Source organism: Apodemus sylvaticus, chromosome 2 (assembly GCF_947179515.1).
Source record: "Apodemus sylvaticus chromosome 2, mApoSyl1.1, whole genome shotgun sequence".
NCBI lineage: Eukaryota > Metazoa > Chordata > Mammalia > Rodentia > Muridae > Apodemus > Apodemus sylvaticus.
In genome coordinates this window covers 55,172,951-55,189,847 of record NC_067473.1, presented here as the reverse complement: position 1 = coordinate 55,189,847, position 16,897 = coordinate 55,172,951, and the positions used below count along the sequence as shown (strand labels likewise).

The window sequence follows — 16,897 nt, the reverse complement described above, 5'->3', positions numbered from 1 at the left end:
GAGGAGGCAGGGTGGGAGGCAGGGCCAGGGCAGGCCAGCTGTGATCCTGACCATAGAGAGCATCCAGGGGAAAGAGTAAGGAGGCCGAAACACCCACCATCTGTTTATGGTTTATAGTGCCCTCAGATGCATTTTGGGTAAGAGGAAGAAAATGTGTTCATGAAGAGCTAGAGGGGTTTTTGTATTTGCCCAAGTGAAGGGCAGTGGCGGGGTAGCCTGGGCTAGAGGGGCTCTCCCTGGTGGTGGCTCCAGCACACTCACCAGACCACTCCATCCATGGATCCTCATTTTCAAACCGCCTGAAAATTCTGGTGTCAAGGATTCACTGTCTCACAGAACATGCTGCTATTGAAGGAACAGAAACCGTTGACCAAACTAGATGGAGTTGCTGGTTTCCTGACAAGTCTGTTTTTCATTACAGATGACTACAGGGGCATTATGACCTTATCAGTCTGTTAGGAGCTGCCCTAGCATGAGTCAGGAATGAGAACGATGCGTGCTTGGGGACCTTTATAAGAAAAAGCCTTAGAGTCAGTAGGGTTGAGGAAGCACGGCCGAGCGGCTGGCAGGAAGACCTGTGAGGAGCCTTAGAGAAGGAAGGCCTCTCTGTGTCCTGACCAGTCACAGCCCCCCCCCCCGCCCCCCAGGGTGAATGTCACTTGACTCTTCCCTAATCGGTACCCCAAACACTTTCTGTTAGATTGTGTAAAAGTGCATCTGTGGGTTGGTCTTGCCTCTAGAGATGTTTCCTAGGGTGGGGGATGAGGTGGGAAATTGACAGTCACCTGAAAATGGTCTTCAGAGGAAGAGTGTTACTCAGTAATGCATATCAGGGGCTGGCAAAATGGTTGAACCAATAAAGGTGCTTGGGACAACGATGACGACGCTAACCTGAGTTCAGTACCCAAGACCCACTTGGTAGAACTGAGAACCAACTGCTGCACTTTGCCCTCTGACCACCACACGTGCACTGTGGCATGCAAGTTTAAACCTCGAGAATATCAAACTCGATACTTTAGAAAAATGTATCAAACCAGAGGATCCCGAGTCAGGGGGACCCTAGCTAGGCTGGCTTCCTGCTGTCACAGAGTTTGCTTGGAAGCCAGGAGATGCTGTTTTTCAAGTTCTTCTCACTAGTGAATGGAACGATGACTTTTTAAAATGTGTTTTTTATGAACACAGTAGACTTAGGGAGCCTGAAATGGTGGATTAAGGTTGACCGAACCTCTTCTGGGTCTCCTGAGTTTGGAAAATTCTAATAACGATCGAAAGTGTGGGTGTGCCTCTGTGAACACTCTCTCACAATTCTGTCCTCTTCTTTTCCAGAGAGAAAAATCACCGCAACTTGGTCTCTTTTTCACGGAACACAATAAGCCACCAAAGAGGTAACAAGTCAGTTGTGTATTCATTTGTCTTGTTAATATCTATAAGTGCTTAGGAGTCTTACAGTGAGATGGGAGACAGTGTTTGGTCTTTTCTAAATGGTTTCCAGTGTACCTAAGCCCCAAATGGACATAACATAGAAACAACATAGAAACATATGTTACAGACATAGAAATATATGTCATAGACATAGAAACATACGTCACAGACATAGAAAATGCCACATGAAGCCACATCCTCTGTTCCTTACAAGGAAGGGTGGATGAGCAAGCTGGGTGAGTTCTGAGAACTCACTCCCCATGCCTGAGTGGATCTGAGAAACTTTTTCTTGGCACACCACTTTATTTTTGCCTTAAAGCACCCATGTATAATAACTTTGAATGTGAAATCGGTTTCAGTTTTGAAACTAAAGGGCTCCTTTGAAACTTGTTGATACTGCAATAATAATCATAATATTTTAAATAGTTATTATAACTATTAAAGTTTTAAAGGCAAAGTCTGGTGTAGTTGAAGCCCCCGTAATATTTTTTATGTAGCTGAGACTAGCCTGAAACTTGCGACCGTCTTGCCTCTGTCTCCTAAGTGCTGGGACGGCAGCCATACACTACCATGCCCAACCTCCAAACACCTTTTTCTCAAAAAAGGGGGGATAGTAAAGTGTGTTTGTTGGAAGTGGGATGGAGGGCAGTTTGTAGGAGTTGGTTTTCCTTTCCTACCCTGTGACAACAGGGGTCAGCCTCCTGTTGTCAGACTCAGTGGCAAGCACCTTCACTTGCTGAGTCTTCTAGCAGAACCCTGGAATTCTTTGAGACTTTTATCACTTGGGAAGATGGAAAACAGCTTTGTTTGCGGGTGGTCTCCAAGGTAGCTTAAGGATCAGCATTAGGTATTCATAAAGATGACATTTACAACAGCACCCCATCTTCTGCGGGTAGCAGAAGCCTTAGATGAGACAGTCCCAGCTGTTGACTGTCCGGGTCTGTGGTCCCACTGAGGCTTGGCTGCTGAGTGGACAGTGAAGAGACGCACGCGCGCCTGTGGCTTGAGTGAGCGCGGCATCTGCTCCTCACACCTCCCGAGTCCCTGGGTCTGCATTTCTTCTCAGTCTCATGTGTCCTCTGTCCCGATGAGGCTCTGGACGCCATTCCCCTCAATTCCACCTTCTCTCCCTTCTTGGTTTCTCTCTTCTCAACATGCCAGTATCCCTTTACTTGGGTTATGGGCCAGTGCAGGAGACTTTCCTCTGGATGGTCTTCGTGGTGTCTTCCTGTCCTCCAGTGTGGCTTGGTAAGTTACCTGCCTTACCTTATACAGTGCCACTTGGTTCTCTGCTTGGTTTTGGGGTGATATTACCTGTGCTGTTGGCTTTTCTCCTGGGAAGTGCAAATGTGGCTATTCCCGTCAACAGATGCGCTCAGTGTGTCGAGAGACTCGGTCCTACAGAGGACATACCTGTTAGCGGTGCATACATTGTGCCTGCCCCATCTACTTGTTAGGTTGTTCTGCTTTGTTTTGAGGCAGAGTCTCTCTGCATAGCCCTGACTGTCTTTAGAACTCACAGTGTAGACCAGGTTGGCCTCAAACTCAGAGATCTGCCTGCCTCTGCCTTCCCTGTGCTGGGATTAAGAGCGTGTGCCACCAGGCCTGGCCCTCTAATCTATTTGATGTGAACTCTTTCATGTCTGTCTTTAATGTAGACCATGACTATCCCAGAGCATTGTCCTCTGACAGACTTGTGAGGCCTTCATGCGGTGTCAGTGGCCCATGCTTCCTCGCCTTCGAGTTTGTGTTCTGTGCACTGTCCCTAAAGCCCCTGCAAATGCCTTAATTTATCTTAAAGAATGTATGTAATGTGTATGAGTGTGTGCTTGCATACATGTGTGTGTACAGTGGCTGTGCCATGCCACAGAGGCAGATAAGAGCGCCGGCTGCTCTGCAAGAAGAGTTACAGATGAGTCTAAGCTGCCCTATGGGTGCTGGAAGCTGAACACGGGTCCTCAGCTGTTAATTCCTGGTGCCATCTGTTGTCCTTTGCATAACCAGCCTCTCTGGTTTTCTACCTGCCATACTCTGCTTAGCTGCCTCCCTGTTTCAGCTTTGACACTGCCTTCCTGACTGTAACAAAGAATCAAACCTGCCATTTTGAAAGCTACATCCTTCCGTGCTGTTACATCTCACTGTTAAATAGGGCAGAGGAGGTCACCCAGTCAGCAAGGCGCTTATGTAAACCTGAGGGCCTGAATTTGGATCCAGCCCCCCCCCCCCCCCCCCCCCCGTGGAGAAAGACAGGCATGACAGGCAGCTGTGGGATGGAGACAGGAGAATCCCTGGTGTTCACTGGCCAGCTAATCTAGCCAAGTCAGTTGGGCACAAAGTTCAGTAAGAGACTGTGTCTCCAAAATAAATAAGTAAATAAAAGGCCATGAGTGATAGAGCAAGACACCTGACCCTGACCTCGGCCCACCCTGGCGCGCATGCTCAAGAACACGCTTGCCCCACACAAAGATCTTGCTGTTAAATAATTTCAAGAAAATTTGACTTCTGCATTAATTTCCATAATTTTTATATTAAAATGTTCAGTTTCTCAGAAAGATATCTGTTGTGGTACTCTGACCTTAAAATCCAAGTAAATGGTCAGGTTTAGGGATCACTGATGATAGGGTCTCCTGCACCTGATTCTCTTCTTGGTTGGAGCCACTCTAGAGAGACACCTGCTGGCCAAAATGCTGTGTTGCAGTGCTGTTGTCTTCTGGAATTTACCCCACAGGACCATAAAGCTTTCCTCATATGCCTGTGTTTTCCACTAGAGAGGACTGCCCAAGCTTCTCAAATGCCCTTGCCGTCTGTACTCACCTCTGAAGAACTGAGAAGTACTCAGACCTCGGAACTTGGTTCAGGGAGTAGAGCTGTAATAGAGAAAAGGATTTCATGATAAAACCCTGGTCCTGTCCTTTGTGCAGGTTCAGTGGGGCTACAAAGTGATTGTGGAGTAATGATCCCTCAGACCTGGGTGTTTAAAAGGTTTTTAAAGGGGCAAATCACTTCTCCAAAACATTTTGAACTTGCTTTTAGTTACATGTTTTAGATGGCTTAGTTTGGTTACATGAGAAGTACATTTGTTTCTCCTTTTACAGTAGAAAAATAAATCCAGAGACAGGAGAGCTGGTTCAGTGATTAAGAGCACATGTAGCACGTGTTGCTCTTGGAGAGGACCCAGGTTTGCTTCTCAGCACCCACAGAGATGCTCAGAGATATTCCTAACGCCATTCCAGGGGATCTGATGCCCTCTTCTGACTTCCACAAACATGCAGGCAGAACACTCAGGCGTGGAATAAAAAAATTTAGAAATCAAAACAAATTTTTAGAAAAAGAAATCTGGAGTTCAAAGCCCTAGTCAGTGTATCACGGCAACGTCTGTGCAGTGTTTGTCTGGGTTCATCCTCACTGAGCACAGAGGCAGGCTCACCGCACTGCCCCCACCCCCACTCCCACTCCCAGAAAATGACAGTTATGTATTTTTAAGGTTATACCATGTCCAGAACAGATTTTTAAGGGCTATTCTGTACAAAATGGTTCTTTTAAGCAAAAATCAACCAGTTGTAGTTCACCTGCCTTTGAGAAATATTCTAAAGGAAATTATTAAGGGTCTAGAACTAGAATATTTCTCTTGTTGCTTGCAAATAATTCTGGGATCTTGACCTGTTTGCTAACCTGTCCTTGTTTAGTTTTCTGATCTTAAGTAAAGGAAAGTTGGTAGGAAAATACCAGAATGTGTGTGTGTTAGAGCCTGCAGCCAACAGCTCTGAGCAGCCAAGGCCAGGACCTCATTGTGGGCCTGCCTGCTGGGTGTTCTCTGTAGTTTTTGTGGGCCACTTTCTCAGTAGGGATAGCTTGGTGTCACAGGAGAGAATCCTGAGCTGGCCTCAGAGAATGGCAGCACCCAGCAGTTGCAGCTGACATCTTAGGGGGGAACAAAGCAAACTTTGGGGAACATGGAATGATGTATTTGTGTTTTATAGCCTCAGACATGAAGAATGCATACTTTAAGATACATCTTAACACTTTCTCCATCTTTCTGGCTATTGTCCTGTAAAGCTGTTGCTTTTGCTGTGGCACATGGGTTGATCATGAATATAGAGAGAAGCCTGTGTCAGGCAGCCAAGCTTAAATGAGACTGGAAGGAAGCTAAACAAGAGGGGGTGAAATATTATGTTTGAAGTAGTGTATTCGAGATGGCCAGTGTTCAGCCTCCAGTCTGAAGTTCTACTTGTGTCTGTTGAGACAGTACACACATTACCTGCTTTTAGTGGCTAGCCATTGAATCAGGCCCAAGGTAAGCCACTGACAAAAGCAGCGGCAGTCAGCAGTTTCATTCATGTCTCCTGTAGTTAGGGGTTTGATCTATTTGGTCTGTCTGTCCATCTGTCCATCTATCTATCTGTCTGTCTGTATCCATCTTATCTATCCATTGTCTGTGTGTCTATCTATTGCAAAGAAAATATTAACATTAGAGTAGGGAGATGGCTCAGTCACCAGTGTGCCTGCTACGTAAGCATGAAGCCTGAGTTCACATCTCCAGGAACCTATGTGAAAAACTGGCTGTGTGGAGGATCTGTAACCATAGCTCTGGGTGTTGAAGGACAGACAAGAGGATCCCTGATTGAGGAAGACAAGACACCTGATGTCAACATCTGGCTTTTACCATGCATGTGTACACACGTGTCCTACATAACATATACACACAGATCAATAACTCAGAGAGGTTAGTAACGTTTGGGGAGTTTATATTCTAAGCATTGGCTGGAAGGAAAAGAGTAGGCTCTTCTGCCTTCCGGTTTAAATAATACTCAGCAGATTGGAAAGCTCAGGTGAACATAGGCTGAAATACACGTTCCTTTCCCCTGCTGAGAATCATGTGGAGCCGGATCAGACTCATTGAGTTCAAATAATAGTTAAGCAATATTTAAAATTTTAAGAAGCCTCTCACTTTACATGGGGCAAGTACTCTGGGACCCAAAGAAGAACATTGTTGGAGGGTGTACTAGAGCAGTACAATGACCCACTCTCTGCAGTTGGAGCAGCACTTTAATAATTTGGTGTTACAAGTTCTAGAGTGAATACTTGGTATTTGTACTATGTGTTTAGTCATCAGATAGAGTAATGTAGCTGAAGGTACCTTCTCTGTGTGCAGTGCTTGTAGACAGCAGAGAGTGCATCAGGGATTAGGAAGTCCTGGGTCATAGGGGGTGCTTTGAGAGTGAGGGTGTGTGTGTGTGTCTGTGTGTGTGTGTGTGTGTGTGTGTATGCCGCACGCGTGCACAATTACACAGTGTTCATAGCAGCTGCATTTTATATTGAAGGGCTGCAGTTTCTCATCTCTTTGCTGACATGTTTTTTAAATAGTAACCATTTTCAGAAGGTGGGAATCAGTAGTCTCCTGTGGTGTGGTGTGGTGTGGTGTGGTTTGAAACATGGTCTTCCTGTGTAAACCAGGCTTGCCTGGACCTCACACACAGTGCTACTTACCTGCCTCCTGTGCTGGCGTTGAAGGTGTGCTCCCCCTCACACAGCTCCCACTGTGCTTCTGGTTCGCATTTTATTGAAAATTAGTAATGTTGAAAAGCTATTCGTATGTATCACAGTTGTATCTGTAAGCCATCTTTAGAGAAATGCCCATGCTAGAAATCAGATTGTTTTGCTGTGTAGCTGCAGGTACCCCTCTGTGTTCTGTGTGACCATCAAATATGTGACTGGCAGCTGTCTCACCCAAACCTGTAGCTCCTTCACAGTCCTGCCTCCTGTGCCATGCTCACAATTCCATTTGTTTGGTTTTACGGTTGTTTTTTTTTGTTGTTGTCCTATTCAAGAAATCACAGTCTAGACACAATGATGTAACACTTTCCCTGTATCTTCTCCAAATAATCTCATATACCCAGGGCATAAATTTGAATAGAATTACATTGTATGTTTCTCTTACTGTATATGAGTATACACTGGGCAGCACATGTACGAAACAGTACATGAGTGGCAGTCAGAGGACAGCTCACGGGGTCGGCTCTTCCCCACTAAGCCACCTCAGTGACCTCTGTGTTGGGCTATGTTGTAGGGTGTATGATAGATCCACTTTTAATATTTTCCACCCTCCTTGGCACCACTTATTGAGGCTCCCGTCCTTGTTCTTCACTAAGGTCAGTTGACTATCCCACTGGTGAAGACATTACCATACTGCTTTGATTACTGTAGTTTCTCGCAGTATATTTAAGAGTCAAGAAGTATTACCTCCTTCCTCCTTGTTCTTCTCTTCTAATACTGTTTGGACTGTTGCAGTCTTTATTGTTCCACGAGAACCTCAAGTATGTTTTGCCGAAGGTTGTCATCAGTTGGTGTGCACTATTAAAACCTGTGAGTGACCCCTCATGTCTAGTTCACTGGGTTTTCCACTTTGCCAGCTTGAGAGCAGGAAAGACAGAGTTCCGCCCTCATGCTCTGACAACGAAGGGTTTGTGAGGTGCTTTCAAACCTAGAGCAACTAACTTCCTCCTCTGACAATAGTTCCTCCCTCAAAAGTTCCCTGTCACTCTTCCTCAACTCCAAAACTGCCCTCATTGCTGTGGTCAGGAGAGGCCGCAGCCAGATTCTTAGCATAAGCAGGTGCTGTAGGCCATAACGTTAGCAGCGGTGTTGTTCTTACTGGCAGAAATGCAGGGAGGGGTATGATTGTTATTTTTGTGTTTGTTTTGTTTTGTTTTTATATGGGGTCTTAGGGACCTCAGACTATCCTCAAATGCACTGTGTAGCCAAGGATTATCTTAAACCTTTGATCCTCCTGTCCCCACATCCCAAGAACTGGGTTACAGGCCTCTGGCACCACGCCCAGTCCAGTGCTGGGAAGTGAACCCTTGGCAAGGGCTCTGCCCGCAGAGCTGTGTCCCCAGCCCCTGGTGCAGTTTTAATGTTGAATATGTTAATAAGTTATGTTTGCAAAGGAAACAGGTTGGTATTTGGTTCCTGTGCCCCATAAACCATTTTGTGTCCAGTTAAAAGAAAAGAAAACAAACTTAATTTCCACGTTGGAGGTACTCCTCTCTTCTGCAGTCTGTATTGTAGAAGAATGCTTCTGCCTCAGCTCAGGAAACAGGGTAAGTAGGACAGGAAGAACAAGTAGCACTGTCAGAAAAGTCCCAGTCCGCTGTCACCATACTTCCAAGGGCAGCCATCAGTGTTTTCTCCCAAGAGCCTCTTTCTCAGAAGCAGATTGACAGTATCAGTACATAACTGAATTAACCTTTTATTTTTCCAGACCACAGTGTATGTCCCAGACCATGTCAGATGTGCTGGTTTCAGACACACCGAGTCCTTCACAGAAACAACAGCTCAGTCTGTTCATTAAGAGAAACAGTCTTAAAATAACAAAAAATCATTTAGTGATGGATAGTAAAATCATCTGCCTCTTCTGTGAATTGATAGTCGCATGTGGACAGTATTATTCAAGGAAGATTTTGACAGTTCTCTGTCCTAACTGTACGTTCTAAAAGGGAAATTACCTCATTAGATTTTTTTTTATTATCGTTTACAATCCAAATTCAGCCATTGTTTCCCCTCCATTTTCCCCTCCCACGGTTCCCCATCCCTTCCTCCTCTTGCTTTATCATTTCTTCTGAAGCCCTCACGGATGCAGGGTGAATGGGTGGATAGTGACAGGATGTACTTTCATGATCCATGCTTGGCATGGTATAAACACATCTTGGCTTGTGAGTTCATTCCAAGATCAGAAGGATGGCGTAGCCCCAATTAAAATTAGATCTGCATGGTATCCGCCCACTTCATTCTGAGCATGATTTCTAACCTTTCCTAACAGACCATTGTCTTTCCCAGCGAGGGTCCAGTTTTACAACACAGATGAGCTCACAGCACACGTGTGTAGTTACATAGTGTGATGGACGCTGGCCTGTTTGTTTTATTTCATTTTTCTAAAAGTGCTTCTTACAGCAGGAATAGGTTACTCCATGGCTTAAAGAACGCAGCATCAACCACAGAGTAACTTCTCAGGGAACCAAAGGAGGAGTGTAGTGAGAGAACAAACCCTGGAAATCCAACACATGCGTTTTAAAAACAATTTTTAAACTTAAATGTATTTTTATATTCTTCCTTTCCCTGTCCCTACTCACCCAACTTTAAGTTCTTTCCCCCCAAATAAACAAATATTTAATACAACAAAACCAAGAAAACAAAGCACTCAAAAAGAGGGGAGGAAAACAAACAAACCCCCTAAACTGTAGCCACATAAAAGTGAGTGCATGTACACACACACATATCCACACACGCATACACTGAGGAGTCTGTTATATGTTGGTCAGCTAATCACACTCTGTTAAATGTCACCAGTTAACAAAATTCTTGTGATAATTTTTTAAAAGGCCTTTTAATATTAATTCAGTGGCTCTCTACCTTTTAACCCTGCAGTCCTTTAATACAGTTCCTCATGTTGTGGTGACACACCCACACACCATAAAATTATTTTTGTTGCTATTTCATAACTGTAATTTTGCTACTGTTATAAATTGTTAATATCCGACATGCAGGTGGTCTTGGGCAACCCCCTGAAGGGGTCATTTGGCCCCCCAAAAGGGTCAAGGGGTGATGACCAGCAGGTTGAGAACCACTGCTCTAATTCAGTTCACTTTGGGCAAATATGTAACATTAAAATGGATAAGAATGATAAGATGAAGTCCATTAATCATTTTTATAAGTAAATTAGTATCAGCTGTGCCAACAGTAAGGTTTTTTTTAGAATATAGTCCTTAACTCTCCCCTAAGGAGCCTTTTGTATTGGAGGACAGAGATCTAAAGAGCTACCTTGCTCTGCTCGGCTGCCTTTCTCTCTGGCCTGTGCCTGTGCCTGTGGGAAGTTCACTGTTGTTCATGCTCGGACACCACAAGGCCAACCACACGCCATGACTCCTCTCTGATCCCTGCCCTGTGTTCTCACCATCTGAGTCACCAACCGGACCAAATAGCTACTTCCCTGGCAGATGGACAATCAGCTTCTTACCAGGATCACCACACAAAAGCCTTCCCAGGCTGTAGACTCTTGCCTTGTATACATTTGGTCACACGTGGCCATTCACGCCCCAGCTGCCTTTCATAGCAGTCTTGCTCTCCTGGCACAGGGTGTGTACATCTCAACACCTTCCTACTTACTGAACTTGGGGGGATTTGATCACTGCTCCCCTCTCTTCTTGATGACCTTTCAAGCCACAGTCTTACTGATTCCGTACATAGAAACAGGCACACACATCCTATCTGCATTTCAAGTTTCTTTCTCTTTTCCTAAGATCATATACTTTCTTCCCTGTACATTAGATTTGGAACGCTAGTTACAGCCAAAAACCTCAATACAGTCATCAGTCACACCAAGGCAGAAACACCGTGTGTTCCACTCAGAAAGTGCCCGCCCAGCCTTAGCTGTTCAGGCTTCTTACATTTGCATACAGACAAGTGAAAGGTACTGTCAGCATGCCATTGCTCCAGCATTGCTCCATGGTGCACACCTGCTCTTCACACCCATTCACATAGCATCACGCATCAGCCATGAGTGAAGGCGGATCAGAATGGGGTTGCCTGACAGTCATGTTCCTGAGGGAAGATGAGTTCTAGTACTAAGCCAGTGTAACACCAATCTTAAAACCTGTTGCTAATCTTTTGCTGGGCTTAATTTAGGAGTTAAAGTTTAACTTAAACATATATTCACAGGAGAATGTACAATGTATGGTGGGTTCTACACTAGGTGAGGTTTCAGGTATCTACTGAGGGCCTCAGAATGTATCAGACAATTAAGGGAAGACTTTTTTTTTAAATGTTCGTAACTGTGCCAGAATGTTTCCTCATTACTGTTAAGGAAAGCACTAAATTCAAAATCAAAAGAAAATACACAGTTGCTGAAAATGATAATTAAACATAAGTTTGGAAATCCTGGATAATTTTAATACCTGTGAATATTTCTGGTAGAGGAATATAAAGTTCCCTACTGATTTTATTTATAAGTAGTATGTTTATTCTAAAGGACAGTTGATTATGGAACCCTTGCTGGTTCCCAGTTCTAAGCTGGTGGCCCTCAACAGCCATCTCCCCTCTTTGGGCATTTCCCCTCATAAACTTTAGATACAGCAGTTTTGTCAGGTGAGACACATCTTTTTAAAGATCAGAAAATAGCATCCAGAAGGAAAGAAAGGACTTCTGAGTTTCCATGTTGGCATAAGCTTAGAAATAACCGACTCTCAGAGATGGCATTTCGATCTTTGTCCTCTGTCCTGACATGGTATTAAGATCTTTTGGTTAATGATTACCTACCATTAAGTTCCCTTTTCAGACCCATGTGCATGGGCTTGCTGATTGCAACATGTAAGTCTCACACTGCAGGGGCGTGGCCTACAAAAACATGTAAGTCTCACACTGCAGGGGCGTGTCCTACAAAAAACATGTAAGTCTCACACTGCAGGGGCGTGTCCTACAAAAACATGTAAGTCTTACACTGCAGGGGCGTGGCCTACAAAAAAAGAAAGGAAGAAAAAAGATGTCAAGTGATCTCATCATTGTGTAAGTGTCGGGATGTGATTTGCAGATGAAGACAGTCTGGCATCCCTGGGCAATAATAACTTGTGGGTCTGTTTTCGTAAGGGGCCTGTCCTTGGCAGAAAAGCTAGTACATAGTGCAGAGCTTAATAGATTAACACACCAGTGAGTAAAAATTGAGTATATACATATCTGAGTTGAAATTATATATCTTATACATTAATATGGTATTCACATACATTTTGAAACACGTCTTGACAATACAAAATTACCTTGACAATACGGGTTTGTGCTTCTACAATAACCCTAAACTTAACACTAGGGTATGGTTGCCCAGGGCCTCTGCCAGTAGACACCTCTGTAATTTCTGTGTTCAGCTCCACACTTGTCAGAGGTGTGATGGAACTCTGAAACTTAGTGGAGCAGATAAAACATTTTTCTGAGATTTGAACTGACATGACTTTAAAAAAAAAAGAGAGAGAGAGAGAGAGACTCAGGTATGCCTCAGTCTGAGACAATGAAGGCCTACATAGAATGCATTAATAAAGTTTAAATTTAAAGAAGTAGCAATAGGGTTTGACTGTACCATCTGCAGAATGACAGGCTTCAGCAGAAGGAAGCCAGAAGGGCTCTGTCTCCTGAGATACTGCATCAGTCGGGTATTCTGCTACCATTTAGAATGAACATTAGGCCTTCGCCTAATATTACTTGGGGAATTCTCATATTTGGAATATGAGAATCTCTGTTGTAGTACACAGCCAAATTTTACTATTAGGCAAAATACTGGTAATGTTAAATAAAGCTAGATCAGCTGAGAGTACAGTTAAATGTTAGCTTCCTTCCTTCCTTCCTTCCTTCCTTCCTTCCTTCCTTCCTTCCTTCCTTCCTTCCTTCCTTCCTTCCTTCCTTCCTTCCTTCCTAGTAGATAATGATCCTGAAACAAAGGGGGTCATTTTAAAATTTTATTTGTGAATTCTTGGTTTTCCTAGTTGGGTTCCTCATTCAGAAAGTACCTGTGGAAACCTACAGAAGGTTAAGATAAAGCTCTTGTTATGAAGGGAACAAGCTCCCATACTTGACATTTCATAACATCCTTACGTCTGTGTTGTAAAGACAGCTTCCCCTTCACTTGGACTGAAATAACTAGTGAGGGTGGATCTTAGAATTGGGAAATCCCAAGGCTTCTACATGGTCATAGACCTCTGGAAAACAAGATGGAACCAAGAAGTACACAGTGGGGCTGGCGTGTGGCTCATGGCCGAGTGTTCCTGCAGAGGATACGAGCTGAAGTGCCAAGGTGTCTGTAGTCCTCTTTTGGCCTCCGACCTATTCCTACACGGTGCACATAAACTTGTGCAAGGACATAACATATTTTTTTAAAGAAATACAGGAAGATGGTATCATTGTAAATATGTGTCTGAGTTGTTTTTGATCCCAATTTAAAGAATTTTTATGTCCACAGGGTGCTGGAAGTAGTTAGGTACTCAGAACAAGCACCGCTGTGTAAGGGATACATTCATTTGTGTGCCTGTTACCTGAGTCCATGTAGAACTCATTATACAAAGCTGATTTAAAGCCTGTAACACAGTGCATCCGTCCAGTTCTCACGCCCTTCCTTGCGTGCATCCTTTTGCAGCATGCCTTCTGTGGCATCCCAGACACATGATCTTCTAATGCAGTGGGCTGTGGGTCGCAGCCCCTTTGAGGGTCAAACGACCCTTAGACGTAAGTCACCCAAGACCACCAGAAAACACAGATATTTACATTATGATTCATAACAGCAGAATTACAGTTAGCAACAGAAAATTTTATGGTTGGGGTCACCACAACATAAAGAACTATATTAAAGGGTTACATTGACAGGAAGGTTGAGAATCACTGCTCTAACAGAATGTTTGGATTCGAATACAGCTCCTCCCTCCCCACTTATCATCAGCTTGGATTTTACCCCTCCACCGTGAGGGGAGAGAGGGCAGGCACAGGCAACCCAACCTGGCTCTCCTTTTACAGAAGTCCCAGCTGCTCTACCTGATGCCGAATGGTGTCTGCAGTCAGCAGCGTTAGTTCTACAGACAGGAAAAATGGCCCTAAGCAAAATAAAGTACAGGATAATGACCCAGGGTAGTTGGATGAGGAGCACACTCCTGGGTCCCACAGAGGCATCTAAATCTAAATACAGATTCAAGAACACACTGGAACATTTGTTTATAAAGGATCAGTTACACAGTTGTTCAACTCTTCTTAGTTTTTCTTCTCTTGTTGGTCACCAGGGAAACAAAAGTTAACATTTCCTTTTTCGTAACTTTACCACTCTTGGGTAGAATTTGCTACCTCATGGCTCTGTCCTCTTCATACCTTGCCTGTGCCTGTGCCGGACTCCCCAGAAGTCATGTACAGAGAGCAAGCTCTGGCATTGGTGTGGGATTCGTTGGTAAATTGCCGGTGTCGACATCATAATTCTTTCTCGCCTGGTGGAGAAGCCAGCTCTCCTGTGGTTGGCTGTGGTTTCCTCTGGGCTGGGGAGAGTGGCGGAGGGAACAACGAACCCTGTCTAGTTTTGACTCTCCCTTGGGTGTAATGCATCCTGCGGCTCTCCTGAGATGGACTGTGAGAGGCTCACCCAAAGGTTGGCAAGTGAGACTTCCACACGCCTCAGCATCCTGTAGCCAATGGCTTGCTCAGCCGACATATATTACCCGCGTGGTTTCATTCATCACGGGGATCCCCAGCCTCAGCGGAACACAGCCATGACTCTTCCCTGCCGCCTCCTGAAAGGCAAGCGCGCACGGCTTGCCCTAAGAAGAACTCAGGGTGCCCTGGGTAAGCAGAAATGGGAGGAATCCTCCCTTAGTTTCCTCTGTGTGGACCTGGGGCTTTAGGGAAACAAGTCTTCTTTTCAGAAGAGCTCAGAGCTGCTTTTCTTTGCGTTTTTCTACCCAGGTGCTATTCGGTGTGTTCTCCTGTCTCACCCCCTTCAAGTTGTACTTTCAATTTCAAATTTTAAATTACAGGATTCTGCTTTTCGTTATGCACCTGAAAGTATTTTTTAACTAAGTAGCCACAGTTACCAAGTAACTAATTACACCTAGGGTCCTGGTTCTCAACCAGAGGCCCCGGCTTTTAGGAAGCCCTTTCACAGCTAGACAGAGGGGGAGAGATCTCCCTGTAATGGATTTAGGAAACTGATGGTAACATTTCTGTCAGACTTTCCCGTCTCAAAGGCCAACCTCGGAAAGAACGCTGCTGAATCTGTTCAGATGAAGCCAAGATCTCTCTTCCCCATCTGTTGATCTGTTTTCTGTTGGCTGGACCAGCTCATCCCTGTCTCTGGGCGTGTGCTTCGGTCTGTGTACATTCAGAGCAGTGGCATTTTTCTAGAAGTGACTAAAGCTTCTTGGATAAATTCTCTCTTTGAAAGAGGTGGTTGGATTGCATCAGAGGCGTTTACAGTAAATGGCTCCCCTTCCTGTGCTGACCGCATGTGAAAGAATGCTCTAATTCTTGTTTTGAGGAAGCCTGAGGTATACAGCTCTGAAAACTCCCCAGTCTCACTAAATAGCCGGATTGCAATCATAAAATTTTTTTCAAGTTAGAATCACTTGGTGCTCTCTAAATAAATGGCGCAAGGAGAGAAAGCTTTCCACTCCAAGTTCTATTTGGAGCAACTGATAGTTCTGAACTCAGAAAGAGAAAATGGCATTGAATGTAGATGAAGTGACGTAAGTCTAAAGTAACTTCTTCACAGCCATTTCATGTTAGGGTCATCTGTTTCTCAGGTGTGTCCGTGCTTGGTCTTTGGTGGCCTGGTTCTCAGTGTGATCCCAAAGGCCTTGGCTGAGGTTCTCAGGAAGTAGGACTTCCCCTGGTGGAAATTGGTGAGGGTGCTCTGGTTGTTCTATGAAGGTACTTTAGGTGTAAGCCCCATACAAGAAACGTTACCCAGTTTCCCAAATGATTCATGTTAGGCGTTCATGTAGTGACCAGTTCATTTATAATTTTTTAAGCCTAGACTTAACTCTACGTTTTTATAATACAAAACTATTTTGCATTTCATTCACAGAGTACACTATCTTTCATTGTGTTGTCTAATAGTGGTTGACCCTTTTATTTGACTACTTTAAAAATTTAAAAATTAGATCCACTGATTATTTATGTGCCCACATACTATGGTGCATGCGTGCTGTGCTTGTATGGTAGTCAGAGGACAACATACAAGAGTCAGGTGTGGTTTTCCCCCTGACTTTGAGTCTTCCATGGAGCTCAGGACAGCAGCCTTGGCAGTGAGTCCCCACACCTACTGCCATCGTGCTGGCCCATCTGTCAGCTCAAATCCAGGGGACTCACTAGGGCCTGCTTCATTGTACAGTTTCATCTAACCTAAAAATCATTTCTGTATTGAAATATGAATATTTTACTTACACGTTGCTTTCTCCCTTTATATTGAATTTAGGGAATTGCTTTAGCCTTTTAAAAAGCTATTTATACACTAGTTAATAGTACCATTGAATTTTATTTTGGAACAGTACCACGTGACAGGGGTATTATCATTATCATTATTATTATTAGTAGTAGTAGTAGTAGTAGTAGTAGTAGTGCTACTACTACTACTACCACTACTACTACTACAACGACGACGAATTCTTAAATTAAAAGAGGGCTTTGGAGGCCAGGGCCATTGCTCAGTGTAAAGTGGGGAGGAATGCACCCCCGTAATCCCAGGGCTCCTGTGGAAATGAGCTCCAGCTGCCAACCTGGCACTAAACACAGGCAAATATCAAGGTGGAAGGGAAGGACCTACAGCCGAGCACGCTCATGCCGGTGCTCACACTCATGGACGCTCGCGCACACACACACACACACACACACACACACACACACACACGAGGACCCTTGCTGAGCAGAGTTTTGAACCACTGACCTCACTGCTCCTGCTGCTTCCAAG

The 16,897-nt window shown here is 44.4% G+C and overlaps 1 long non-coding RNA gene across 2 annotated transcripts in view; it reads left to right on the top strand.

Moving 5' to 3' along the window:
* The window catches only part of LOC127678441 (uncharacterized), a 136,216-nt gene that overhangs the window by 78,715 nt on the left and 40,604 nt on the right, over positions 1-16,897 (top strand). For both annotated transcript variants that reach the window (XR_007976560.1, XR_007976561.1), the window contains exon 5: positions 1,327-1,385. This is a non-coding gene — a long non-coding RNA (uncharacterized LOC127678441). The remainder of the gene's footprint in view (positions 1-1,326; positions 1,386-16,897) is intronic.